This window comes from Rhineura floridana, chromosome 6 (genome assembly GCF_030035675.1).
Source record: "Rhineura floridana isolate rRhiFlo1 chromosome 6, rRhiFlo1.hap2, whole genome shotgun sequence".
In the NCBI taxonomy this organism is placed as follows: domain Eukaryota; kingdom Metazoa; phylum Chordata; class Lepidosauria; order Squamata; family Rhineuridae; genus Rhineura; species Rhineura floridana.
Genome location: NC_084485.1, coordinates 103,842,493 through 103,869,710, shown reverse-complemented (window position 1 = coordinate 103,869,710; position 27,218 = coordinate 103,842,493). Strand labels below are relative to the sequence as shown.

Below are 27,218 nucleotides of genomic sequence, written 5' to 3'. Positions count from 1 at the left end.
GTCCCCATTACAGATGTCCCCACTGGAGGCCTTCATGTATTCAACATGAAGGTCTGCAGGGAGTTCTGAATTAAAGCTTGTCTGCTATTAGGAACCCATGTAAATATTGGAAGTGGAGCACGCAGGTCTGATGCATGCACACGCACACACATAATTTGTGCCCTCATGTGTTCAGTTTGAATGCCTGAATAGGGTTCTAAAATATCTCAAATCTAGCGATTGTCCACAATAACTAAAGCTTCTTAATTCTGTTTCCAACAACTTAAACAAAGGCCTCTCCCAATGCCCTTCTGAGGCTGATAATCCGTCAACTAGGTTTTTTTTTTTTAAAAAGGTACATGCCTATAAACTTGTGTTAGGGGTATCCAAAATAAAGGGCAAATTCAGTGAAGCCATTCCATTCCATTATGGAATACAATGTACTGTAATTTCATTTTACATCTCATTACCAAACGAGTGCATGGAGTCTAATCACTCCTGACTGACAGCTGAAGATTGTAGGTGAAAAAGTAAAAAGTAGCTAAAATTGCAGCAAATACCAATGCTGGGCAGTAATATTTTACAGCAAAGGGAGCTGTAATCTTTTCCAATAGACAGGTACCTTTTTTGCAGTGCAAAAAACATAATACATTGGCAGAATATAGTAAGCAAAAATTAGAACTCTGAAGTCCAGTAAATAGGTCTAACGTGTTATCATTTCAGCTGCTTAAAGCCGTGATTGTGCAGCAGTATAAATGTTACACATGTGTAGACACCTAAAGGCATAGCTACCTGCAGCCAAACTGGATTTAAAGTAGTTTAATTTTCTCTGCTTTATAAATGGTGTAGAGGAAGGATTTTTTGCAGGTATGCCTTGTAAAGTAGAGCTGAAAAAGCGTCTTTCTCCACACCTGGTAAGCATACAGGACCCCTGTCCCCTTTGCATCAGCTTCGCCTCAGATATTTTCTCTCTCAAAGGCCACATACAGACACAGTTGGTCTGATTAAATCTTGGCTTATTGGCCCCAAAACAAATCATGGGTCTATGTGCTCCCTCTCCTCCCATTATGTGCCTGGCTTCAGTTTCTTGTTTCTTTAAGCTACAGTTTTTGGTTACATCCATACTGGAAAACTGTGGTTTAATCTTGGTTTACAAACCAGGCAATGAAACCGGAATCTAAGCCTGGCAGGGGCAATCTTGAAATACTTACTTTCACACTAGGGATACTACCAGATCCCCTTCCTTTGTTATATATTGCTTAAAGGCTCTTCTCTCTGCTTGTTGTATGTTGCATTTATTTAATCTGCCATGATTAACTCTCGCTCTGGAAGTGGAACTGACCAGAATAGCTTTGTTTGCTTTTGAAACATGCCAAATGGATTGGGAGCAGCATTGTTTGGATTCTCCATAAAAAAGCAAGTAAATGAAAAATGGTAATTCCCGTTTAAATGGCTAGCATGGGGGGGGGGAATCAATGATGTTTCAGCAGCAGGTTATTTTGTGCAGGAGAAGCTGCTGTTTACAAAAAGCAGAGAGCACACATTTATTTAGCTTTATTCCATTATTTATTCAAAGCATTTATATCCTGCCCTATAATCAAGTTCTCAAGGCAGCTTATAACAAGAATAAAAATAAAAATACATGTAATAAAACAAATCAACAATAAAGGTCCCAAGGTTAAAAAAACACCCTCTTTGAACTGGGCCTAGAAATGAAGTGAGAGCCAATAGAGTAATATGCTTGTGCTGCCCATTCCCACTAGCAATCTTGCACCAGGATTTTGAATTAATTCAAATTTCTGGACCCCACATATAATGTATCACACTGGTACACATGGCTCTTCCTTGCTAATTCTGTAGTTCAGTGGTGGTAGAGCACATGCTTTGCATGCAGAAGGTCCTGGGTTCAATTCCTGACATTCCTGGGTAGGGCTAGGAAAGACACATGGCCTCTGAAGATGGAGGTTTCATGTGAGGTTATCATGACAAATAGCTACTGGTAAACCTGGAGTCCCCAATGTGGTGCCTGTAGGCACCAGGGCATTCTCAGGTACTCCCCTTGGCACCTACCAAGGCCCTCTCCCCCTATTTTTTATTTTAAATTCAAATGTGTGCGTGTGTGTGTTTGAAAGGAGCTTGTCTGTTTGGGGTGAGGTGTTTCCTGCTTTTTGTCTGTGACTTTTTTTTTGGAGGGATATGCCTTGTCTGTTTGTTTGTGTGGGTGTATGTATGTGAGGGGGGCTTCTGAGTATTGCCAATTTTTTCCTCTATGAAATTGGTGTTTTCTGCTGCTTGACAGCATTTTCTGATTTCCAAATGTTCCCATGGGCCCAAAAGGTTTGAGGACCCCTTTAGATCAATGCTCCATGAATTCGTCGAATCTCCTTTTTAAAGACATCTAAGGCTACAATCCTAATCCCATATACTTTTGAGTAAGCCCCACTGAATTCAATGGGATTTAGTTCTGAGTTGACATATTTATGATTGCAGCACATTTCCTAAATTATTTTGGCACTATGTGAAGTGCTTCCTTTTGTCTGTCCTGAATCTCCTGCTAATCCCCTTTACTGGATGTCTCTGGGGTTATGAGAGAGGGAGACCTGTTCACTTTCTTCATACCATTCACTATATTATTCTTGTGGGCATAGAGACGCCCATTCCCCCCCCCTTCATCTATATGACATAAATGGCTCCTTTTTGACAGGCAAGAAGAGGACACAACTGGAGAAGACCAGTCTGCTCTGATCCTGGCTCAGGTGGACAGTGAATGTTTTTGATACTAGATGGCCCCAGGAAAAGAGGCCAAAAATTAAAACACACTTTTAATTTCAAATTTTAATTAGAGAATTGGGCTGTGCCTCCCAGCTTCCAATGAATTAAGTGTGAAATACAACTTTTTATTAATATACGCTCTATAAGTCAGTCATGGAAGGCTTACAAGACACAGCAGCTAGGAAGCTAAACAAGAACCATATTATCTCTCTATACCAAAAACTTAACAGCAACAGGAAACTTCTGACTCTACCCAGATATCACTAGGTCCAGTGCCACCTCGTTGCTAATCTATGTAATGACACTATCCACACACTTACCCAGTAGCTTTTCTTGAAACTAATAATTCTCCCTTGCACTTCTTTTTTTCTATTGTGTTAAATACAATGGACCCAGTCCAGCCATGGTTAAGCTGTTTAAGTGCTATTGTTTTCAATGGGATTTATGTGAATGCTTAATTCTTCCGCAGGAACGAATGGGACTTAAAAGTGTTTTGCTGTGGCTGGATTACATTCAATTTGCTTGCCCACAATGTGTTTCTTTGATCATGTTGCTAATATGTCTTCAGACCTCATAGCCTTCAGGCAGTTTTTAAAGAATTAGAGCTGGTGCTTCACAGCTTTTAATGTCAAATTCACCAATACTCAATTAGAGACAAGTATGCTCAATATCTATCTAGTTACTCAGTGAGCTTCTTGGGTTAAATTATAGTGGCATTTTTTGATCGAGTGCCTTGGTGTGCTTGGCTTCAGCCAGCATCATTTGCTTTCCTGGCTATGACTATGTGTGGGAGTAGTCAAAGAAAAAAGGAGGAAAAGCTACAGTCAGGATGCTATAAGGTTAGGTCTGCAGCATGTAAGTGGATCTGACAGGAGAGTGATCTATGATGCTTCTTCATTTCCTAGCAGGTTATGAATAATAAAACATATCTTTTGTCTATACAGTGGGAGTGTGTTTGGGGTGTGTGACTAAGTGTATATGAGTGTGTGTGGCCCCACTCACAGCTGGAATATGGCCCCCAACAGCGTTCCCTCAATGTAATGTGGCCCTCAGACTGAAAAACGTTCCCTACCTCTGGCCTGTATATTTTGTTAACACAGAGCACTAACAATGTGGACAGAGGATGAAGATGGAAAGAACATACATATATTCTCAGATTGCACTCGAGCCACCTCAATTCCCAGATGCTATACCAAATATGCCAGCTGTGCTCACAGTATTACAAAGCTGAATGATCCGCTGATTGAATGCTTTCTCACACATTGTGCAGAAGCAGACTTGAGCTTGCTACCATGCTTTCACTCAGTAGGGAACAGCAGTCAAACATGGCTCCTGATGTGTTTGAAAGATTTGTTTGCTGCAGTCACACTTAAGATTTTTAGGTGCAAACCTGCACAACAGCCCTGCTGGATCACGCATTGTTTTTAACAAGTGTCCAGCCAGATGGCTCTGGGATGCTTGGCAGCAGGGCATGAAAGCAAAATTCCCAGCATGATACCTTTTGTGAAGTGACTCTGATTCTCTGCTGTATTACAAGAAGGGGAGACAATGTTATGGGCTATGAAATCACCACTTGCCGCAAATGAGACACAGTATTTCACAACTAATCTGTAAATTTATCACAAGGGAATCGCTACTAAAATATGAGTAATGAAACATGACATTTATTTGGTATTGTCTCTAATTTCCAGCTCATGTTTACTCACTAACTTCTTTTTTCCTGCTTAGATATTTCAAAGAGAAAAAATGTTATCCTGTTATAAACTGCTGTAAAAATTTCCTGCAGCTGCTGTAAAAAAGATCTCGGTGAAACCCCAGCCTCTGCTATCTATGTTTGGTACAAAATCATTTCATATCAGAGCTTTACGTGTTTAATAGCCATATTGAACATGTTTGTGCCACTGCCACACTTCTCTTTCTATCAGCCACACATACATGTCCTTTTATATGAGCCCACAGATTTGTTAAGCTTGCAAAACATGTTGTAGCTGTGATAAGGAAGATGGTCCTTTCTGGCTGGGGGATATTTTGTGGCATGAGCTAAAAACTAGGAGTTGGGAAGGGAATGAACCAGGAAAAGTGGAGAAAACTTCTTCCAGCTCTACATGAGGTGCATGTTGCCAGGCAGACAGCTTTCAGTACCAAATTATGAACCCTACATCTGGGATGACTCACCTGTGGCCCACCAGATGTTGTTGGACTCCAACCCCCATCAGACCCAGTCAACATGGCCAATAGTCAGGGATTGTGGGAGCCATCCTTTACAAAAAGTATCCAGAGGGCCACAAGTGGTTGTCCACCTCTGTCCTTCACCGAAAGGTAAACATCTGGATGAGACTGTGCTTCTTCACATGAGCCTCTGGGACAAAGAGGTGCCTGGAAGCACTCTATTCTAGTGATGCTCCCCTCTTCAACACCTCTTCAGACTCTCTCACCCAGCCTGTGTCTATGAGAAGAGCTTGATCCAGGATCAGGTGTTTAGCCTCTTTGGGATGGAATTGCCCTCCCCCTTAAGAACCTGGTGTGCAGCTTTGGAGTGGTACTGGATCCAACAGTGATCCTGGATGTTTCCTGGTGATGGTAGTCAGGAGTGCTTTTCAGCGGCTTCATCTGATACATCAGCTGTGCCCATTCCTGGAAAAGACACTTAGACATGATCACTCGTGCCCTACTAATGTTTTAACTGGATTACTGAGTGCTTCCAGATGGGAGCTTAATACTGTAAATGAGTCACTGAGATATTACAAATGGGTAATCAGCTAGGGTTTTTTTAAGTTACCAAATTTCCCTGGTAAATTAAATGGCGGACAGTAAGGGGATACAGTCTTGCATACTGATGACAAATGACACCATGTGGACACTGCAAAAGAAAATGCATGCATGAGGATCACAAGTCTCATAATAAATACCCATCAGAAAGCACCTACCATCTGTAATATGCTTTATATCACACTGCTTTTAAAAAGAGTCAGGAAAACATTTAATAATTGAGAATGCAGTGGTGAAAGGACTACTTCATGAATAATTTAAAAGTTCAAGCACCTCAAAACCATATATAACACTTCTCATCCAAAATGGCACATCTATTTTGTATGTGTGGGTATGTATGCACTTAATATAAAAACTAGATGTAAATCTAGTCTCAATGATGAAACTACAATTTGATGGAAAGCTAGACAAATAATTGAACTGAGACCAAAAAAAGCTTTTTTGGTTCCACTGTTCCTAATGTCAAAATCTCAGAAGTAAAAAATTGCATTCTAAGCTTCCAGATAGGGCTGGGAGAGAGCCCTGGAGCTCCTTTGCAAGTCAACATAGACAATACTCAGCTGGATGGACCAATGGTCTCATTCTGTATAAGACAACTTCCTATGACCCCGTGATCCAGAGACCTCCCAGTAGATTCTGATCTATATTCTGCCCACCCTTAATTTATGGGATTGGATATGCAATGTTGGCATGAAGATTCTAGGGAACAGGGAATCAAAAGATGAGGTAAATTGCTAATCTCCCTATTTACAACACATGGCTATAAAATGTACAGCTACTTAGAAATATTCCGTCAGTCCTCCTGTCTCTAAGGGAGCATTAGCTGTATGCTTAATTTGATGACTTTGAAAGCATCCAAACTCGGGGTCAATACAAAATATATAGAGGCTGCTATGAAGTGATGATTTATACACAAGCAGACTGAGGAGAATATTTAAAATGTATCTAAATTTTTTTTTTTTTACAAAACTTTAAAACTATTTAATATAATCAAGTTGGGAAATTTCCCACCAAGGCCTGTTCATTTATTGTTTTAAAACAATTGTGTCCAGCAGTAAATCAACATTTCTGACAGCATGATTTAATGATGAGGCACCGACTGAGTCATATTTCAGCTTCATGAGCACACTCTGCTAGTGTTTTACAGGGCCAGCTCCCTTTGATACAGTGCAGCTCATAAACATGAATCAGGCAGGTTTTCTCCAGAGGACTGGCTTCTTTCTGACGCTTGACATGTTTCCTCTTTGCGTAAATTGTTTCTAACTATAGCATGATTCTTCCATCCCAGCCCTAAAGGCTTGTCTCAAATACAGATTCTTCTGCCTTAGAGAAGCAAAGGAAATATTATGAAAAATGAAGTTTGAGAGCTGCAAACTGTAGACTCCCCTCTCCACTATTCCTCAAGAATCTTGGATTCACTACTCAAAAGTAAAAACAGAAGATGATAGGCCCGTGACTTTTTTCTCTTTTTTGAAATGCATAGTCTTTCTGCATTATATTTATTTATTTAATAAAATGCCCCTGAAAAGTGCTTCTTGACAAACTGGTTTCATTCTGAAAATAAATCTCATTGCAGGTTGATTCTGCATTGCTCCACAGTGTGTCAATTTGAATACAGATGTAAGCAGTCCCAGAATTTGTGTGTGTGTGTGTGTGTGTGTATACCTACCCAATGACATGGGTGGGAATATACCAAGATTGCAAAGGGAGAGTTTTTGAATGCATAGCAAGTAACCAGACCCACCTGTCTGGACAGCAGGATCTACAATCAATCTAGATTGAAAGCAGCATGTTGAGGACAAGCACAAACAATTATGTATTGAGAAAAACCACATTTTTATGGTACAGACAGGTAAGCAAGTACCCACCCAACCACAATCTAATGCTATTAGATGCTCTTACAGCACAATCCTATGCACAATCCTATACCTGTTTGCTCAGGAGTAAATCCCATTCTGCTCAGTGGAGATTACTCCCAGGTAAAGGGGAACAGGATTGCAGGCTTTATACTTTTTATATTGTCTCCAAGTTGGGATGCTTTTGAAGTCATAAGATTAAGCATCTCTCCGGTCCGTTCCCAGATTACATTTCTTTCTCTGACATAGCAGAATACCATGGACAAACAACATTTGAAAAACAAACTTCTGTCGGACAGAAACAATATGTTGGTTGCTTTCTTTTCTTCCACATAGTAGTACCACATGTGCTCCCTGATCACATTTCTTTTCATTTGTCAACCATTGTCCTGACACTAATCTTCATACATTTCCTGGACTGAAAGTCGCTGATGACAACAGAAAGTGAAATGCTCAACGGAAAATCAAGAAACTGGTTGACAGTCTGGATTCAGTGCTTCAAGTGCACAGGAAATTCTATGTATTTCCCATTCCAGTATAGAAGAGATGGTGAGCTTGTGGTTCTCCTGGTGTTGATAGACTCAATTTCCCATCAGCTTTAATCAACATGGTCCATGGTCAGGGATGATGGGTGTTGTAGTCTAGCAACATCTGAGTGGCCACAGGTTTCCCCAACCCTGTTGTACAGGGAAACTTTTTATAGGCACTTCCAGAGAGAAGATTTAATTGGGTGCTTGCCAGGGGTACTTATTCAGTGCATCTGGTACCTGCAAGCCATATTTGGATGAGGGATACCTTGCTATATTACAGAGAGATGGACTGGATGACCATATCATCTTCAAGTGTACATTTTTATGAACCGGCGCTCGGGAGGCAGGAGAGACAATGGAATAATCAGAACTAGTCAGAAAGATATCACAGGTACTATTGCTGTTTCCCTTGCTGTCAACTCTCCAAGAGGTCTCTCAGGGTATGGTCTGAAATCACACAAAGCCACCATCTTGCTGAAGCTCCACAGGCCTGGATCTGATCTGTGCCTTGGATTGAAGACTGCCTGGGAACTGCATGTACACTCACTTGGGTTCCATGATGAAAGAAAGGTGGGATTTAAATGTAAGGAAATAAAATAAACTAACTGCTACCTCATTGTCCAATCTTTTCTACTGGAATGTCTGGTTTTGACCTTTAGCCAAGAGTGTTATATTTTCCACTGTTATGGTTCAGGGGAACATTCCCTACTGGTGAACTTTATTTTTTAATATGGGTCCGTCTCCCCACTAGAAAGAATCTTGACAGACTGCCAACACAGGCTGATCCTCACATGAAGAAACTTCTAGACCAGTGGTCCCCAGACTTCCCCCCTCTCCATGGACCACTTGAAAATTGCTGATCTTGGCAACCACTTAATTGTTTTTCTGCCTATTGTACCAATTATAATGCACTGTGCTAGATGCTGTATGATTTTTAATTGTTTTTAATTGCTTTTTATTTCTTATATTTTATTACAATATGCATTCCATAGAATTCGAATTGTAATAAAATAAAAGAAGCAATAAAATACAATTAAAAATCAATATAAGTATTTAATGCAAACATGCCACAGACCACCTGAATGAAGCTTGTGGATTACTGGTGGTCCATGGGCCACAGTTTGGGAACACCAGTTCTAGGCTGTCTGACTATTTTAAAAGATTTCTAAGCCCAACTGACAAGAAGCCCGTCCTTAAGTCCAACTCTAGAAATATTGAATAACCAGGAACTTTGGATTTATTTCCCCAAAGAGGACCTAGAACACAACAAAAACTAGTGAAATATCCTTGGAACACAAGGGATAGATTAGCTTCCCTGTAGTCTTAGCACATGGGAAGGATTCCAATGAGAATTTCCTTTTTTAAAACTACTGAAGCCAAATGTTCAAATATTTAAAATTTGTTATTTGGGGAAAAAAGAGAAGGAAGAAAAAATGGAAGACAACAATCACACACACACAAAATCTGAAAAGGAAATCAAAACATCAATCTAATTTACCTAGTTACATGTTATCTACTAGAGCAGTCTTGGATTTCAGAGCATGTACAGAGTTCCTTGTAGACAAGAGGCTCTGAAAGAGGGGGACAGGGGAGAGGGAGAATATATGCTTATTCAGGGCTCACCACAGGGTGCAAGATTATAGATTCTCAAGAGACACTGGTGGTCTATTCAGAATATACGAGTTTGTCATAGCCACTATCTAGCTTCAGTCTTTTTTTGATTCACCAAGATACAACCTTTATTCAGTTATCGCAGGTGATCAAGTTGCTTTTCTTCAAGGTAGGATGTCTGTTATAGAGGAAATGTATTTCCCTACCACTGAAATGTGTGTTTTTCTTTAAGCAAAAGCATGTTTTGTGATAGTGATATGAGGAGGCTGTGCAAATGACCTGTGAATGCAGCAAATAATGTGTGTGACATCACAGTGATGAGGAACACAAATCCCTCCTCCTCCTCTGTGCCATTTTATGACCTTTAAAATTTTAAAATGCATTCTTTAGATGCTGAATAGGAATGTTGTACCACCCAAGCAGGGAGTGTCCTTTAAAACAAGCCCTGCCCCCCGGAAAATAAAAGAAAAAAGACTTCATCAGTGGGACAATTTTCTTTCTTCACAGAATACCATAACATGTTGTAAAGCTATATTTTCTTGCACTTTTTTGGGTTGTTCTTTGGAAACTACACTTCCCCTCTGCACATCTTTCATTCTCTCTTTTAAAGATAATCCCTCATAGCAAAGCTGTCTTCCACAAAGGTCTCCTTCCCGTGGATTATATCTCACCACAAGTGGGATATTGTGTCATTGACACTGGTTCCTTGTTAGTGCTGCTCTACCACAGTATACATTTTGCATTTCCCACCCCAATACCTGGGGGAAAGGCCCTCAGATTTGCCAGTCATCTGACTAGATCACGCCTGAAAAGAAATGCTAAACCCTTCTTGAGTTTGTAGTATCTGAGATCCCTCAGCAAGATTGCGCCTTCTGATTTGAATCATTGCTTCTCCTTATATTGATGAGACAGCAACAAGAGAAGAAGATGTACAAGCTGTAAATGGATGTACCATCCTTAGGAAACTGCTTTTACATTTGTTTGGCTGAATTAGATAAAGTGCACTTGACAGAGACGTGTTACTGAAAATTGGGGAAAAGGGTATTAATCAGAACCAAAGACCATTGCAGCTGAGGTCAGTTTTTTCATTTTGGAGGGTGGTTTTTTTTCATTTTGTTTTGTTGCTAGCCTGTCCTTTGGCTCAATTCAAACTCCTGTTGCATATGAAATAATAAGGGGTCTGCAAAGGTGAGTAATTGTAGCAGAAAATGGAAGAGGGTGAGATTCACTTCTGGGGAGCACCCAATCCCAAGGGACAGTGACTCAGCACTCAAAATTGAGTTTACAGTATGCTGTATCATACACAAACAAGAACAAATTAGAGGGAATGGGCAGAATTCTGTAGCAGTGGAAAGGTTCTGCAGCAACTCAAGAGGAGATATAATTAAAGACACTATTTATTTACTTATTTAGAGCTGGTCTGCATGTTATTGTAGCCATGTGGTGACTGCCTGAAACTGCCTCCATGTGTGATTATTGCTCTAAGCAATTGCTGTAATGTGCAGAGCAACCCGCTATGTGGAAACTTTCAGCAGCTGGCAGTACCATGGAAACTCTCCAGGCAGTGGAGCAGGCCACTCTGCTGTACGTAACAGCTGCCTACCAGCCCATGGAGGCTGTTTCCAGTTGTATCCGCTGCTTGAAGGAGAACAGAAGCAGGCCAGTCTAGTTCATTAAAGTTTACATCACAATAAATCTGACACAGACCTTTTTACTGACTTGCATTTCATGGCCATCTGGCCCTAGTGGAGACTGGTGGCTCTGTCAGGTTCTAGCACAGACTTTCAAGGAGCTGTTTAAAGTGCTGAAAGAGTCCCAAGGGCCAGACAGAGAGGATTGAAGGCCTGCATTTTGCTCCTAGGCCTGAGGTTCCCCACCCCTGATAGTGCTGTGTGTACAAGAAAGACAGACTGTGATTTGAGTGAGACTGACAAAGACACAGAGAGCTGAGGTTTTGGGCTCGGTAAACTACAACATTTTGGGATGCTGGCTGTCTCCCTAGAGATGTACAGTGGGTTTCAGCTGTCTGTTGGCATGTTTAAGCTGTGCCTCTACCTATGCTCAACCTATATATTTGAAAATAAACACAAATATTACAAAACATCAATAAACCTCCAGTGACCTCCTTCTTATTGGAACCAAATTTGGGTAAGCACTGTGCCCCATACCTTCTCACCACTCAGAGAAGTGGGCCAAGCAGTACAATGCGTATCTATTATGCTTTAACTTGGAATCCTGCACTGAGCAGGGGACTGGACTTGATGGCCTTATAGACACCTTCCAACTCTATTATTCTATGATTCTATTATTATAATCTTTATCTATATACCATTGACAGACACTATCTCAGGATAACACTTCATGCATCTGATGAAGTAGGTTCTGGTCTATGAAAGGCTGCTTATGCCACAATATATACAGGCTACTCTTCAAGGCAAAGATGGGGAACCTGTCACTCTCCAAATGTTGTCAGATTCCAACGACCATCAGTCCCAGTCAGCATGGCCATTGGTGAGGGATGATGGGAGTTATAATCCAACAACATCTGGAGGGCCACAGGTTCCACAAGACTCTTTGCTACAACAGATTACTTCTAGGAGGAAGGGCAGAATAAAAATATAAATTTAATAATAAATAAACAAATTACTATGGCTAGTCCTCTGTAAATTATTGGAAAATGGCCTGCCTTCAAGTTGATCCTGACTTATGGCTACCCTATGAATAGGGTTTTCATGGTAAGTGGTATTCAGAGGGGGTTTACCATTGCCTCCCTCAGGCTAGTCCTCCCCAGCTGGCTAGGGCCTGCTTGCCACAGCTGCACAAGCCAGCCCCTTCCTTGTCCGCAACTGCCAGGAGACACGAGCAGGGATTTGAACTTACAGACTCTGGACTCCCAGCCAGGCTCTCCTCCCCACTGTGCTATACCAGCTGTTTGTAAATTATTAGCCATGTGTCAATTTTTAGTTATTCTACTTTGAATAATTTAGCAGGAGCCTGTGAGGATACCCAGTCCTCACAGTGGGTTTTATATTGGATTTTATTGTCTATTTTAATTATGGATGTTTATATTTTAATTTTTAATGGAATTGTTTTATTGTATATTTTAATTATGAATGTTTGTATTTTAATGCTTGTATAGCTGGTTTCTATACTTTCTTAACCACTATATTGACATCAATTTGTGTACAAATTAAAAAATCATCATTAACATCCTTTACCCTACAGCTAGGCACTGTGTCTCCAGCTCTTCCAGGGACCTGCCTGTCTGCACAACCTTCAGTCTCTCCAAAGATCACATGAGCATTTAAAGGAATTGCTTGAGAACACTGATACTCCTGTCAGTTATTTCCAAAAGTTGGCTCAAACCACAAATCTTTCTTCATAGTTCATTTTGCATACTGAACTATTAATGTGTTCATTTTAATCTACATGCATATACTGGTGACACTAGCAGTAAATAATCTTGTGGAGGGAGTCAGCAATGTTCTAGCAATCATTTTAAATTGAATCTGAAGCTGCCACAAATGTCAAAGTCTGCAGCTGTGTGCTTTTAATTAAATAACCCAGAAACTTACCTTTTTTAATTTTAGAGGGTGGCATGAAAAACTTTTATGGTGGTTAGCTTAAGTCACAAAGAACCACCTTGATCATTTTCTAAATTAGCCTGAATCCTTTACATGAAGAGCAGTATGCTCTAACATCTGCTTGATGTTATTTCTATGTTGCAGAGAATGTTAAGAGATTTAGAACTTTCTGCATTAAAGAAGAATGTCTATTTAACATAGCAAACCATAAAAAACATTTTACAGACTTCCTGCAAGAGGTATTTGGCTGCCATAGAAGGGGAGGGAAAACAGTGTCATCAATAGTAGAGGTACTGTCTAATAGGTGTCTGTTATATTGGTACTATGTCAGTAAACACACAGTATCTGAGTTACCAGCACTAGTGCTATCTGGTGGGAGTATCACACATTACAGTTTAGGCACCTAGAAAATGTGAACACACCAGAAATGAAATCTTTATTTCGGATGAAGACATCTCTGGATCACCTATAATACATTAATGACTTTTGTGTTTCTGTTGTCCCCAAAAAGCTTGTTCCAGTTGGTGGAGCTTTTAAGAAATACAGAACATTCCTCCAGGCAGAACATAATACATACAACTATTTTAAAAGTTAACATATGCTTAGTACCAGCAGACTGTAACAAGTGAACAGTCAGTAAACTGAGTCTGAATCCAGTAAACTGAGTCTGAATCCTAACAAGATGGAGACGCTGTGGGTTGGTGGTTCCCAAGTTCGGATAATTGGTCAGAGGGTCATTACCTGCTGTATACTCAGCTGACAATACAGAGAGCGGGGAAGAGGTCTGGAATTGAAAATGAGTAGGAAAGTGGCAGTGAATGTGTAGATATGGTGATCACAGAAAAAAGGCATCTCACTCTAAGCAATTTAGGATTAAGACAGCTGTTTTTATTCCAAATGTTCCTTTACTCTCCAGACTCAGGCTCAGGGAATGGCTGTGCAAATTCATAGAAGAAGCTGGATGGGCACAGCACTGATTGGCTGACACCTATGATGTCATCAAGAAACTTCAGTACACACAATCCTTGGTGCAGGCATTCATAATTAAAATAATATCTTTGTTTTTAATTAGTACACATGAAATTAACTAAAAAATGGATAAGCATACATGTAGAACTTTTTTAAAATAAGAAAAAGTAGACAGCCCGCCTGAAGTATTAGGGAAGGGGCATATGACCCTTCAGTTTGCTGAGATATACATCTATCATTGTAAGATGGTCCGCCCCTGGAGAATAATGGAATCTACTGGATTCCTGAATGCCTTGGAGGAGTTTGCAGTAGATAGAGCAGGTGACCCTGTTGAAGCCCTTATCAATGCTGTGAAACAACAAGGCGCACTGGGCTGTTAACACGGTTGCCCCTGAGCACCCTCTCCAGCATTGTGGAGCCCAGTTTGCACCTTGGTACGCCAGTGAACTAAGATTAATGAAACAGGCTGGATGATGGCTAGGGCATAAGTGGTGAAAGATGTGCTGTGAGGCTGATCAGGCACAAGCAAAACATCATAACTGTGCCTACTGTGTGGCAGTGAAGAAGGCCCAATTCTCTGCTACCATTGCATCCTCAAGAAGCCGTCCAGTGGAGCCTTTTCATATTGTCAGGGGTCTGTTGACATCTACTCCAGGAAATGGAGTTTTAGACCCTTTGGAGACCCACTATGAATTGTTTGCAAGGCACTTCGAGGGTAAAGTTGCTGGCCTCTGTAGCAGTCTTGATGCCCCATCCACATCTACTGTAGTCTCCAGTGAGGTGTCCAGTGCAATGTCTGCTGCAACTTCTTGGGATCGGTTTCAGCTGATGCTGCCCAATGGCGTGGACAAGGTGCTTGCAATGATGCAGCCAGCAACATGTCCTCTCCACCCTTGCCCTTCGCAGCTTATTAAAGCTTGCCGAGGGGGGTTGACTGAGTGGATCCAGGCTGTGGTCAACATGTTGATGGGGAGGGAGTGGTTCCAACCGAAGCAGTGAGTCATGAAAGAAGCAGTGATCCAACCACTCCTGAAAAAGCCCACACTGGACCCATTGGTTTGTGACAACTATTGCCTGGTTGCAAATACCCCCTTTTTAGGGAAGGTGATTTGAGAGGGTTGAGCAGCGATTGCAAATGCTCTTGGATGAAACAGATTATCTTGACCCATTCCAATCTGGATTCAGGCCTGGTTATGGGGCTGAATTGGCCTTGGTCGCCTTGATGGATGACCTTTATCGGGAGGACTGGGGAAGTGCAACCCTGTTATTCTTACTTGATCTCTCAGCGGCTTTTGATACCATTGACCATGATATCCTTCTGGGCCCACTTGGTGAGATGGGTATTGGAGGCACTATTTTACAGTGATTCCAATCCTATCTCCAGGATCGTTTTCAGACGATAGCATTGAGCGATTGTCTTTCAGCCCCTTGGCAATTGTGCTATATGGTGCTGCAAGGTACCATCTTGTCCCCCATATGAAGCCCTTGGGAGCGGTCATCAGGAGATTTGGGATGAGGTGTCAGCAGTATGCTGATGATACCCAGCTCTATTTCTCTGTAACATCTGAATCTGGAGAGGCCATGCAAGCCCTGGACCGGTGCCTGTACTCAGTGGTGGGCTGGATGAGGGACAGTAAACTAAGTAAGAATCCTAGCAAGATGGAGGCGCTGTGGGTTGGTGGTTCCCAAGTTCGGATAATTGGTCAGTTAACATAAAAGAACATAAGAAGAGCCTGCTGGATCAGGCCAGTGGCCCATCTAGTCCAGCATCCTGTTCTCACAGTGGCCAACCAGGTGCCTGGGGGAAGCCCGCAAGCAGGACCCGAGTGCAAGAACACTCTCCCCTCCTGAGGCTTCCAGCAACTGGTTTTCAGAAGCATGCTGCCTCTGACTAGGGTGGCAGAGCACAGCCATCATGGCTAGTAGCCATTGATAGCCCTGTCCTCCGTGAATTTGTCTAATCTTCTTTTAAAGCCATCCAAGCTGGTGGCCATTACTGCATCTTGTGGGAGCAAATTCCATAGTTTAACTATGCGCTGAGTAAAGAAGTACTTCCTTTTGTCTGTCCTGAATCTTCCAACATTCAGCTTCTTTGAATGTCCGCGAGTTCTAGTATTATGAGAGAGGGAGAAGAACTTTTCTCTATCCACTTTCTCAATGCCATGCATAATTTTATACACTTCTATCATGTCTCCTCTGACCCGCCTTTTCTCTAAAGTTGCCTGCTTTAGATGGGGTTGTACTCCCTCTGAAAGAGCAGGTTCATAGTCTGCAGGTGTTCGTGGATCCATCTTTGTCGCTAGAGGCCCAGGTGACCTCAGTGGCTAGGAGTGCCTTTTACCAGCTTTCGCTAGTAAGATAGCTGCCATCGTTTCTGGACCACGATAGCCTGATGACTGTTGTCCATGCACTGGTAACCTCCAGGCTGGATTACTGTAATGTGCTCTATGTGGGGCTGCCCTTGAGATTGGTCTGGAAACTGCAGCTGGTGCAAAATGCAGCAACATGACTGCTCACTGGGGCAGGGTATTGCCAACATGTCACCCTGCTGCTGAAATAATTGCACTGGCTGTCCATTTGCTACTGGGCTAAGTTCAAGATTCTGGTTTTGGTGTACAAAGCCCTATACATATTGGGACCAGGACACGTGAAAGATCATCTTATCCCTTATATACCCAATTATTTATTTATTTCATTAAACTTATAGACCGCCCCATAGCCGAAGCTCTCTGGGCGGTTCACAAGACAAGAAACATCAAAAATACAATAACATGTATCAATATAAAACATATAAAAGTTAAAAATTATTAAAAATTAAAACAGTGTCAGCGTATACTAAACATATTAAAACATATTAAAAAGCCTGGGTGAAAAGAAAAGTTTTAACCTGGCGCTGAAAAGATGGTAACGATGGCGCCAGGCGTATCTCCTCTGGGAGATCGTTCCACAGTTCAGGGGCCACCACAGAAAAAGCCCTTTTCCGCGTTGCCACCCTCCGAGCTTCCCTATGAGTAGGAACTCGGAGGAGGAGCTGTGATGAAGAGCATAGTGTACGGGCAGGTTCATAACGGGGAAGGCGTTCCAACAGGTATTGTGGTCCTATGCCGTGCAGATGAGGGCCTCCTGCAGGTACCATCTTATCAGGAGGTCCATTCCGCACAACATAGGAAGCAGACCTTTAGTGTAGTATCACCTACCCTTTGGAATTCCCTCCCCTTAAATATTAGACAGGTGCCATCTCTGTTATCTTTTTGGTGCCTACTGAAGACCTTCCTCTTTCAATGAGCCTTTTAAGCTGAGACCGTATCCCAGTCTGCATCTATTTTGGAATTGCTTTTTAAGATGTTTTAAAAGCTTTTAAAAAAAAGTTTTTAAAGAAGTTTTGTTTTCATATATTGTAAAGTCAGTTTTTATGATGTTTTAGAATGTTTTTAGTTTTTTTGTTTGCCACCCTGGGAGGAAGGGTGGGATATAAATTGAATAAATAATAAATACATTGTGACACAAGGAAAGCCAAGCGTACACCACAGCTGAACAACTTACTGTGACTACTCTTTTCATATTAGATCATGGTTACTCACTAAAGATGTTACTGCTTTACAGAGAATTCTGAGCAACACAAAAGTTTGCATATTCTTTCATCAATAGATGACTGAGATAAAGTGAACAATTATAAGAAAAGTTGCACTAATGTTTTCAGCTGAGTGAACATATGCAAGAAGGAAGGGTTGTAGCTCAGTGGCAGAGCATCTCTCTTGCATGCAGAAGGTCCCAGGTTCAGTTCCTGGTATCTCTGCATAGGGCTGGCAATGTCCTTAGTATGAAACCCCTGAGAGCCACTGCCTCTCAGGACAAATAATACTGAGTTAGATAAAAATGCACAGAAAGCTTAGTTTCTAGAGTTAATTTAAGGTGCAACCCTATGCTTAAGATCTACTGGCTGAGAGGCTATAGGATTTGGTGGAATCCCCACTATGCTGGCAGAATGCCAGATACACAGCTGCCATGAAGAATATGATGATGCAACACCCCAAATATGCTGCTGGCAGGACACTTCATGAAAAATGGCTAAAATGTAGTGCAGTCAAGGACAGGATGTGGGCTGCACAGGGAAGGACCACCAAATCCTATACCCAATCCAATCCACAGCTATACCCGTTGACAGTGCAACTGTAACACCAGCCCCAGACCCGAGGCAAAGAATTTACTTCCCAATGACTCCAACAGGTGGTGGGAAATGAAACAAAAAACCATATCCACGTAGATGGCCTCCCTGCCCACTTTACCCGGCAGTTATGCAGTAGGTGATCCTGGTGCTCCAAGGGGCACTGCACCTTCTGCACTGCTATCTAAAGAGCCATTGTCCAAGACATGGGAGCTTTTCCTGGGGTGACTAGTGGGCAACCTCGCGTGTCTTTCCCTTTCAGGATATCCTCCACCCTTGAAGCTGTTCAATAAAGACTTTTGACATTGCCACTTTTTTTCCTCTTTGTTGCTTGATAGGGATTCCTTTTCCCCAACTGGCTTCATCTGGGCTCTGAGGGGAACAGGCACGTAGCTCGACGGGCTCAGTAGCAGAGACCCCTCCTCCCTGGACTATGAGGGAACAGGCCTCTTAAGAGTCCACTAATCACATGGTTGCTGCCGCCAGAGTGTATGAGGCAGTCAATTGTGAGCTGAAGGGAAAGGGATGAGGAGGGTGAGAGGCAGGGAGTGCTTCTGGGATGCTAGCAGGCAGGACTGGGCCATAAGGCAGAATAGCAAGTAGCTGGTGCCAGGTGAGAAGTGGCCAGAAAGTCTGATTGGCCCATGCATATGACAGGCTATTGCTCCATGCAGCACTCCTGCTGACTGGTGTCAAGGTGCCCTCCCCACATTCGAACCTGGGACAACCCCTACATGTAAAACATAACTGTTCTACACAGCTAGGGCTCCTCCTGCTGCCCTGGCATCAATGAATGGGTCTTGCGGCAGGGCAGGGAGGAACATACAGTAAATGCCTCGTGTGTTTTATTGCTTCTGTGGCTGAGTGTGGATTCAACTTCTGGTAGCTCCTTCTCTTTGGCCTCCGGCATGTTTTTTGGGGAGACAAGCCAGACATTCAAAAGGTGATTGAAGGCTCTCTCCCCTTGTCTCAAACACCCATCTCCTGTTTCCCACCGTGATGCCCTCTGGCAATGAGCCATCAATGGGCTGGTATCAGTGTGTGCCTCTGGCTGACCTTATTGTGTGTCCTGGCACTTCTTCCTGGCGGCCTATCAAAAATTTCTCTGTGGATGGAACTTGAGCCCATGGCCCAGGCATCCTGCTTAGGGAACTAGGTGGGTATTGTGTCTTCTCTTCTGAATACTTTGTGCTCATAAAACAATGCTTGTAGGCATTGTCGGTTGTAAGGGGATTTGAACCCCTACCTAGAGGATTAGCAATAGTGGGACTGTTGCTGACTGTGAAGATGTGTTGTGTTCATGGTGTTGCAGAGGTGTATTCTGGAGGTATGTCCCTTTCATTGCAAATTCATTGGCTCTGTTTGTCAGAATGACTTGTGAGCATTGTCACTAACAGTCCCCAGTTAGTTGCCACTGACGGTGTTTCCAACACCACTGTGAGTGTGCCTGTGATTTTTCCTCTCTTTTTTTGTATTTTCTGGCTGATTTTTACCCCCTTTCCTGGACTAAACACATACTGTCATTCTGCCAGCATAATGGTGGCTTATCTCCAGTCCCAGAGTAACATGAATGTAGGATTGCTCTGCCCAATGGAGCATCTTCTGAGAAAGAATTTGAAAACATATTCATTTGTTTATACAATAATGCAATAATACAATGATGCCAAAAATCTATGCAATGTTTTCCAAAGTTTCCACTGTTTCAAGATAGACTATCTGTGACATACAGTATTCAGACTGTGTATTTTAACTTCAGTTTCTAAAGCACTGAATCCAGTTCACAGTTAACTGTGTTTAAATCCCAGTGCATCAAACAGGGCTTAGTAGTCTTGAGTTGTGGTTTATGGCTGGCATCCAAGTACTGCATGTGATTCTCTGCATGCACACAGGGGCTTTTCAGCCTCCTCCTTTCAGCAACAGCTCCCATCCCCCAAAAGCCACACCCAAGATAAGGTTATTCTCTAGGAGTGCAGTCTATGAGGCATTGAGGGTATGTTTAAAGACAACATGTATTCTACTTCCATTTTACATTAAGTATATAATTCTTTGTTTTATATCATTGCATAACAAAGACTGCTGTAAAAATTATTGGAGATGTAGAAAACAAAATGCAGCATTTGCTGTGCCTTCATCTTTGCTATAATAAAAAATGGAATTATGTACTTCTGCTGTAGAATATCCTCTAGGTTAGCATCCTGTTCAGAATGATTTCTAGTACGTTTCAAAGGCAGTGCACAATAGTATTTCTGGAGTACACAATACTCTGATAGTCTTTTACTATTTCTGCTACTAAATATGTACAAAACTAAGTTACAGCATGGTCAACTGTGAATTTTTTTTCTTTTTCTTTTTTAAAGCAAATTTCTAGCCCTCATGACTGCTGAGAAAAGACAGAAAATAAAGCAGACAATGCTTGGATAAAAGCAGAACTGACAAAAGCCTTTGAAATGGTCACAGTGGTTAAGAAATGGGAAATCAAACTCCCCTTTAGGCCATAATCCTGTATCCACTTACCTGCAAGCAAGACCTATGGGAATTACTTCCACTATGTAGGTATACATATGACATGTATATGATTGCACTTTTAGTTCCTAAATATTGTTCCCAGTATCTGCTGCCCTTTCACATATATTTACTGCCCTCTATGACTCTTATACTTTAAAAATAATTCCATTCTGCAAAAAAAAATTGCCCCCATCATAATAAATAGTGCAAATAATATAATCTGCAATCTTAATTTGGATAGTCTGCCCTGAGTGCAAAATTTGTATTCACTTGTTAGGTGGGGAGGTAGATTGGTTGGCTTTGTTATGGAGCTTGTCTACTTCAGGATCATTTTAGGATGAGGATGGATATCCATCATATTGATGGCACCCTACCACAAAACTCTTGATTACCTCTTCCAGTAGTTTCATGTAGATGTTAAATAGCATGGGAGCCAGGATAAAACTATGAGGGACCCCAAAGGCCAATGGGTTGAACAGTAGTCCCCAGCACCTCCATCTGGGAAACACCAGCCAGATAGAACTGAAGGCACTATTTTATGATACCTACAAGACCCTCAGTGTCTAGACACTTAAGAGGTCCAGCAGAACCAACAGGAATTCAATACTCCCTGTCTAGTTCCCAGTGTAGGTCATCCACCAAGGGCATTTCAATCCCTAAAATTGGACCTGAACCCAGATGAATAGACCTAAATAATCAGTCTTATCAAGAAAGCTTGGAATACAGTTGTGAGCACTAACACCTTACCAAAAAATAGTAATTTAAAAGACTCTCCGGTAGTTATCAAGAATGGTGGAATCCAAAGAGGGCATTTTTAAATTAGCAGTGTTACAGTAATTGGAATACAGCCCTCATCCAAGAAAGCATTTAAAATCTCTATACTCATAAGGCCAATTCCCCCCTGATGATCAAATTAGCCAAGGTGAACATGGATGCAAGGAGTAAGTGGATGGCCTCCTTCAAGCAACCTATCCACAGCCTCAGGATGAAATTCATTCATCAAAATAGGGCAAACACATACCTCAGTCATCCTGCTCTACATGGTTAGAGTTCACTGGTCCAGGCCACAATAAAAGGCATTGCCTACATTTGTCTTTTTCTGGAATCGTCAAACTAGTGCTCCTAGCAGTAACTTTTCATAAAGAGATGGCGCCATCTATTGGCCAAGTGTGATTATTCTGAAAAAGTACAATCTAGGAATACACGTAGAGCCTTTGAGAATGGGAGAATTCTTGGTTGGTATGGACATCTGAGAGTGCCATCTGCAATCAATTGTGGGAATAGCTGCACCAACATGAAATCTCTTAAAGAGATTTAAATTAAACATTTAAACCACTACACTAACAAGGCTACCCTTTTGCAATTACCAAGAATGTGACCTTTATTTCTCAATTAGATTAGTGACCTTCTGCATTGTCCCTTCCTCTCACATACCTGTACCAGATGTTGTTCATCTTCTCAGGGCTCATCATGCACTCTTTTAGTCTTTCCCGATACATTTCACTTTTACAATCCATCTGTTCTTTATGATGTCATTGTGACTGGATGGAAATAAATGGAGACAGAATGGGACATGTCCTGAATTGTTCCATTATCTTCTTCAGCAATACTGACTCATACTTAGGACTGATATCTTGTACTGAAACAACAGGATACAGATCTCATAATATAACAAGCAATAGCAAATAACAAACTCAATAGTGTTCTGAGGATATTCTTCGATAGGCTAGAAAAGATGACATCTTTAAAAAACAATTTTCACTAATTGCAAATCATATTCAGGAGTAGATTCAGCAACCAAATATGGTTATCAGGTTTCTTCTTGCAGACTTTTAAATACATGAGAATTTGGTTGTATTCTTACTTTTATTCAGAGCGGACCCATTGAGATTTAGTGGGCCAAACTTAGTCATGGCCATTAATTTCAATGGGTCTACTCTGAGTAAAAGTGAGTTGATGACAACCCTTTAACAAACTATTCTAACACGTAAGTCTGAGTTCAGTTATTCTACAATTTTGAAACAAGCTTCATGGCAGCTATTATACTCTTCCTGTGTTTATTATCCCTTTCAACCAGGATGGGGTTTGCTGCCTAGTTCTGATTCACTTGTATTTGGATAGTCCGTCGTTCCATCCCGGTCTGCCCTTTTTTGGTTCCCGCTTACTTTGGCACTTGCCAATTTGATCCACTGTTGGTTTTGGTTGTGAAAAAAAATGCATAATTTTTAACTTAAATGCCTATGTAAATGATCACGGTGTTCTATGTGGTTTATTTTTTCCTATTTATCACACCTACACACTGTTATGAGTGCATCAACTTAGATGAAATTACAAAGATAATGACATAAAATGTGGGGGGGAATCTGTGATTATTACAGCTGGGGGCCGCTGCGAAAAATCCATGCTGATTACAGCTGCGGCCCGCCACCAAAAGTCAGTGCCGGTCCGAATAGATAGTGGACTGTCAAATTCTGTCTGAATCTGGTACTGATTTAGCAGATATTCTCCACCATTCCTACTTTCAACCCTTCACCTTTTTTTATTCATAATTCCACATGAGGTGCATTATCATTATTTATTATATACAGATGGAAAATTGAGCTGACAAGGAAGTGGAGGTTCTTTCTGGAACAAATGAGAGGGCAGCCATTTAATAATTAAGCACATAAAAATAAATACAAAGGCAGCCTGTTGGGAGGGGGGCTACAGAGGGGGGAAAGATATTGCCTTTATGCTTTGCATGTAGGATTTCTGGAGACATCTAATTGGATGGCCCAGATAGACCTTTGGTCTGATCCATTAGGATTTCTTGTGTATTTCTAAGAAATGCATATGATCAACATGCAGCAAGCAGTGCAGGGCTTACCAGGAGTAGGCAGACTTCAGGCTGGAAGGATCTACTTTGTTTTTAACAGAACCCCCAACAGATGCAAAATAGCGATGGGTGAGGGAACAGACACACTTAAAATTCAACACATGCTCAATCTAAGAATGTTTTTTCAATGCCAGGACTGAACTCACAGTCCTTTTTACAAATATCCATGCCTAGTAACCTTAAAACCCAAAGGTGGAGGCCTTTTTGTCATTGCGGGTATTCAAACCCTAGTGGATGTACTGCAAATCAGCCAAAGATCTAAGAAGAATCAGCAGGATCAGGCCAATTCTCAGTGGCTAATCAGATGCCTATGGAAAAGCCACAAGGAGAACCTGAGTGCAATAGCACTCCTCACTTGGGATTCCCAGCTACCAGTATTCAGGACAATACCGCCTCCGACAGGCACATTCACACTGTACATTTATTCCACTATTATTCCATTTTAAACAGTCATGGTTTCCCCCAAAGAATTCTGGGAAGTGTCGTTTGTGAAGGATACTGAGAGTTGTTGGGAAATCCATAGTCCCCTTATAGGTCAGCAGTTCCCAGAGTTCTCTGGGGAAAAGGACTGACAAACTACTTGGGGAATTGTAGCTGTGTGAGGAGAATAGGGGTCTCCTAGCAACTCTCAGCACCCTTCACAAACTACACTGCCCAGGATTCTTTGGGGGAAACCATGACTGTTATAAAGTGGAATAACAGTGGAATAAATGTACAGTGTGAATGTGGCCTGGCTAGTAGTCAGTGATAAGTCTTAGCATCCACAAATTAAGGTAATTCTCTTTTAAAGCCACCCAAGCACAAGAGGCCATCGCTACCTCTTGTGGAAGTGAATTCCGAAGTTTAATTATGCGCTATGTGAGAAAAGTACTTAATTTTGTCCGCCTGAATCTGTCAAGATTCAGCTTCATTGGCGTTCCGGTATTATATGAGAGGGAGAAAAACTACTAGTATGTATACCTTCTGCCCACCCTCGGCTACAGCCGTACTCCTGGAGCACAGTTCTATATGGCCTAAATGGAACAGGCAGCGCCCCTGGGGTCCCCTAAAGGCTCCCGACAGTTTCGCGATATTCTCCGTTCCACGCCCTCCGCTTCTCACGATACGGCACTGCATTGCATTCAACAGAGGCTGAGCCGCTCTAGGAAGAGGGGCAATAACGTCCGCTACTCTAAACTGGCCTCAGATTAAGGCGCGAAACCTGCCCGGCAAGGTTTCTGGATCTGAAGAGCCAGGGGACAGCGGGAAAGAAGCGAAGAGGACTCCCCAACCTATCCGCCCGCTCCCCAGATCCGCTCAAAGCTGGCTGAGGCGCTGCTGGGCGGACGAAAAGAGCTCAGTCCTGGCCCAGGAAGCCTCGTTGCCTTCCCCGCCCGGGGCCAGGCGGAGCCAGCAACGGGAGGAGGAGGAGCGGGTGAGAGGTCGGCCAGCTCCGGTCGTCCATAGAGACGGAGGAGTCCCGAGTTGTGAGGGCGGCGGCGGCGGCGGCCGAAGCAGCGACAAAGACGACGAGGGAAGGACCCACCGACGGTAAGCAGGAGAGGCGCAGCACCGGAGGCTAAGGGAGCGGGAGGGCCTCCCTCCGCGAAAGGAAGAGCTTGTCTTTCCTCCTTCTCTACCCGAGCGCTGTCCCCGCCTCCCGCCATTGCGGAGAAGGCGACGGCGGCTGGCGGAGAAGGACTGCCCCTTAACTGCCACCCGCTGCCCTTTCTTTGCTGCCCTCGGCGCGTAGTTCAGCCGGCGGCGCTGGGCAGACAGAGGCGAGCTTTTTCTCCTGCATCGTCGCCTCCTCCTCGCCACTATGCGGCGCTGAGTGAGGCGTGGCTGCTGCGCATGGGCAACTCTTGGGCTGGCTAGGCCAATGTTTCCATGCCAGAAGCGCTTTTTTTAACGCAGGATCGTTAACCACCCTCGAGTTCCGATTCCCCTCGTTTTGGCATTGAGGGTGGGCGGAAAGAGTGAATCGAGTGCCCTGTTCCTTGTCAAAACGACGTGGGGATCTTAATCAGTGTTGTGGTGTACGCACCCGGTGGGTAGGTCTTCATGCCATGTTGGAGAACACGGAGTGTGATTTTGTGTTATGTTCAACGTCGGAAGAGCTCTGATGGATCGTGCCGAAGGTTCATCCTGCCCAACATCTTGTTTCCATGGTGGGCAGCCAGATATTTCTGGGTAGCCCACAAGCAAGCAGGGACTGGACGTTAAACTAGTGACCTTCCTTTGCTTTTTTTAAAAAAAAAATCTAGGTAGTCCTTCAATTTGACGGATTCCAGGGTGGTGTACAATTCCAGTAACAACAAAATATAATAAAGAATCACATAATCATAATGTATTATAGCTATAAAACTTGAGTTGGTGACGTCTTCCTCGCCGCTTCCAGACCTGGAGCTTCCGTTTAGCTATTATCGCTAATAATTGTTTGATCCACCTATCCTTCATGAATTTCTTGAATACTCATTTTAAAACCATCTGAATTATTGGCTATCAACACATCTTATGACAGTGACCTTCATAAATTAGTTAGCTATGGTGGGGAAAAATAGGGTTGCTACTTGATGTCCCTTGGGTTGCGGGCTTGTTCCTAGTTCAGAATTGCTGCAGGTGGTGAAAGTAGATGCAGTTGACAGGTATAGACTACTCCAGCTTTCTCCAACCTGGTACTCTCCAACTGTTTTGGACTATAACTCCTATCAGGCACAGGCAGCTCGATTAGAGTACCAGCAAAACATTATTGGGTTCTGGCACATTGTGCTTTATCTGCTTGCACTGTGGAGTTTAGGTTTCCAATGAGATCTTGCTGTCCCTGAACCTACTGCACCTCAGTGCCTCAAATAGCAAGCAAGCACTGGGTGAAAGGCTGCTATCCTATACACACTGCAGATTGCCTTTTGCTTGGGGAATGGTAGATGTTCCTTGGCTGGAAAATACGTTGCTGCAGCGTGTAGTGTGGCTGGCTGCAACATTTCATAAATAGTGGCTACGGCATTGCTGGTGCTACCCGAGTGGTATTTGCTCCTTGCCAAACCATCGTGGCTAAGTTGTGCTAATTTCCTTTCCATTCAAATATGTAGCTACTCCTGGGTAAGTGAATGGTTTGCAGAGTGCCCAAAAGAGGATGAATGGTCCTGGTCTGCGTCACTTCCAGCTCGCTTTTGCGGTGGCTTACTGCTCAGATTACATTGTGGTAGGTGGCTTATCCACCATAGAGAAAGTGACTATAGAAGGGGAGGGAACCTGCTGCTCTCCAGATGTTGGACCCATCAGCCCCAGCCAGCATGGTCAATGATCAGAGTTTATGGGAGTTGTAGTCCAATAACATCTGCAAGGCCAGAAGATCCCCACTCCTGCACAAAAATTTTGCAGTCACCACTTAACTATTTGAACTCAGCATTTTGTTAAAGAGCACACATTTCTTTTATTGTTTGTGTCAGAATGGCAGAATTGGTCAATAAAAACAAGAAATTATTACACATCTGTGCAGAAGCAGCTTGCCAGGTGGAATGGAGCCGCTCTGCGCTAGCTTCCTGGCAGGCGAATCGTTGTTGCTTACTGGGAGGGAGACAGACAAGGCGGCTGAGCTGCCAGCTTCATATAAGTGTATCA

The 27,218-nt window shown here is 42.6% G+C and overlaps 1 protein-coding gene and 1 long non-coding RNA gene across 3 annotated transcripts in view; one reads left to right on the top strand and one right to left on the bottom strand.

The window, feature by feature from the left end:
• Positions 1-1,618: 1,618 nt before the first annotated feature.
• Positions 1,619-25,402, bottom strand: LOC133387803 (uncharacterized). Its single transcript, XR_009763571.1, has 3 exons — positions 25,141-25,402; positions 22,175-22,281; positions 1,619-5,385 (listed from the first exon to the last, which is right to left on the bottom strand). It is a non-coding gene; the product is annotated as an uncharacterized LOC133387803 (long non-coding RNA).
• The window catches only part of GNG12 (G protein subunit gamma 12), a 62,576-nt gene continuing 60,090 nt past the window's right edge, over positions 24,733-27,218 (top strand). Inside the window, exon 1 of one of the 2 annotated variants that reach the window (XM_061633387.1) lies at positions 24,733-25,145. The gene's annotated coding sequence lies outside the window, so the exon portion shown is untranslated. The remainder of the gene's footprint in view (positions 25,146-27,218) is intronic. The other variant, XM_061633386.1, reaches the window with a different exon arrangement.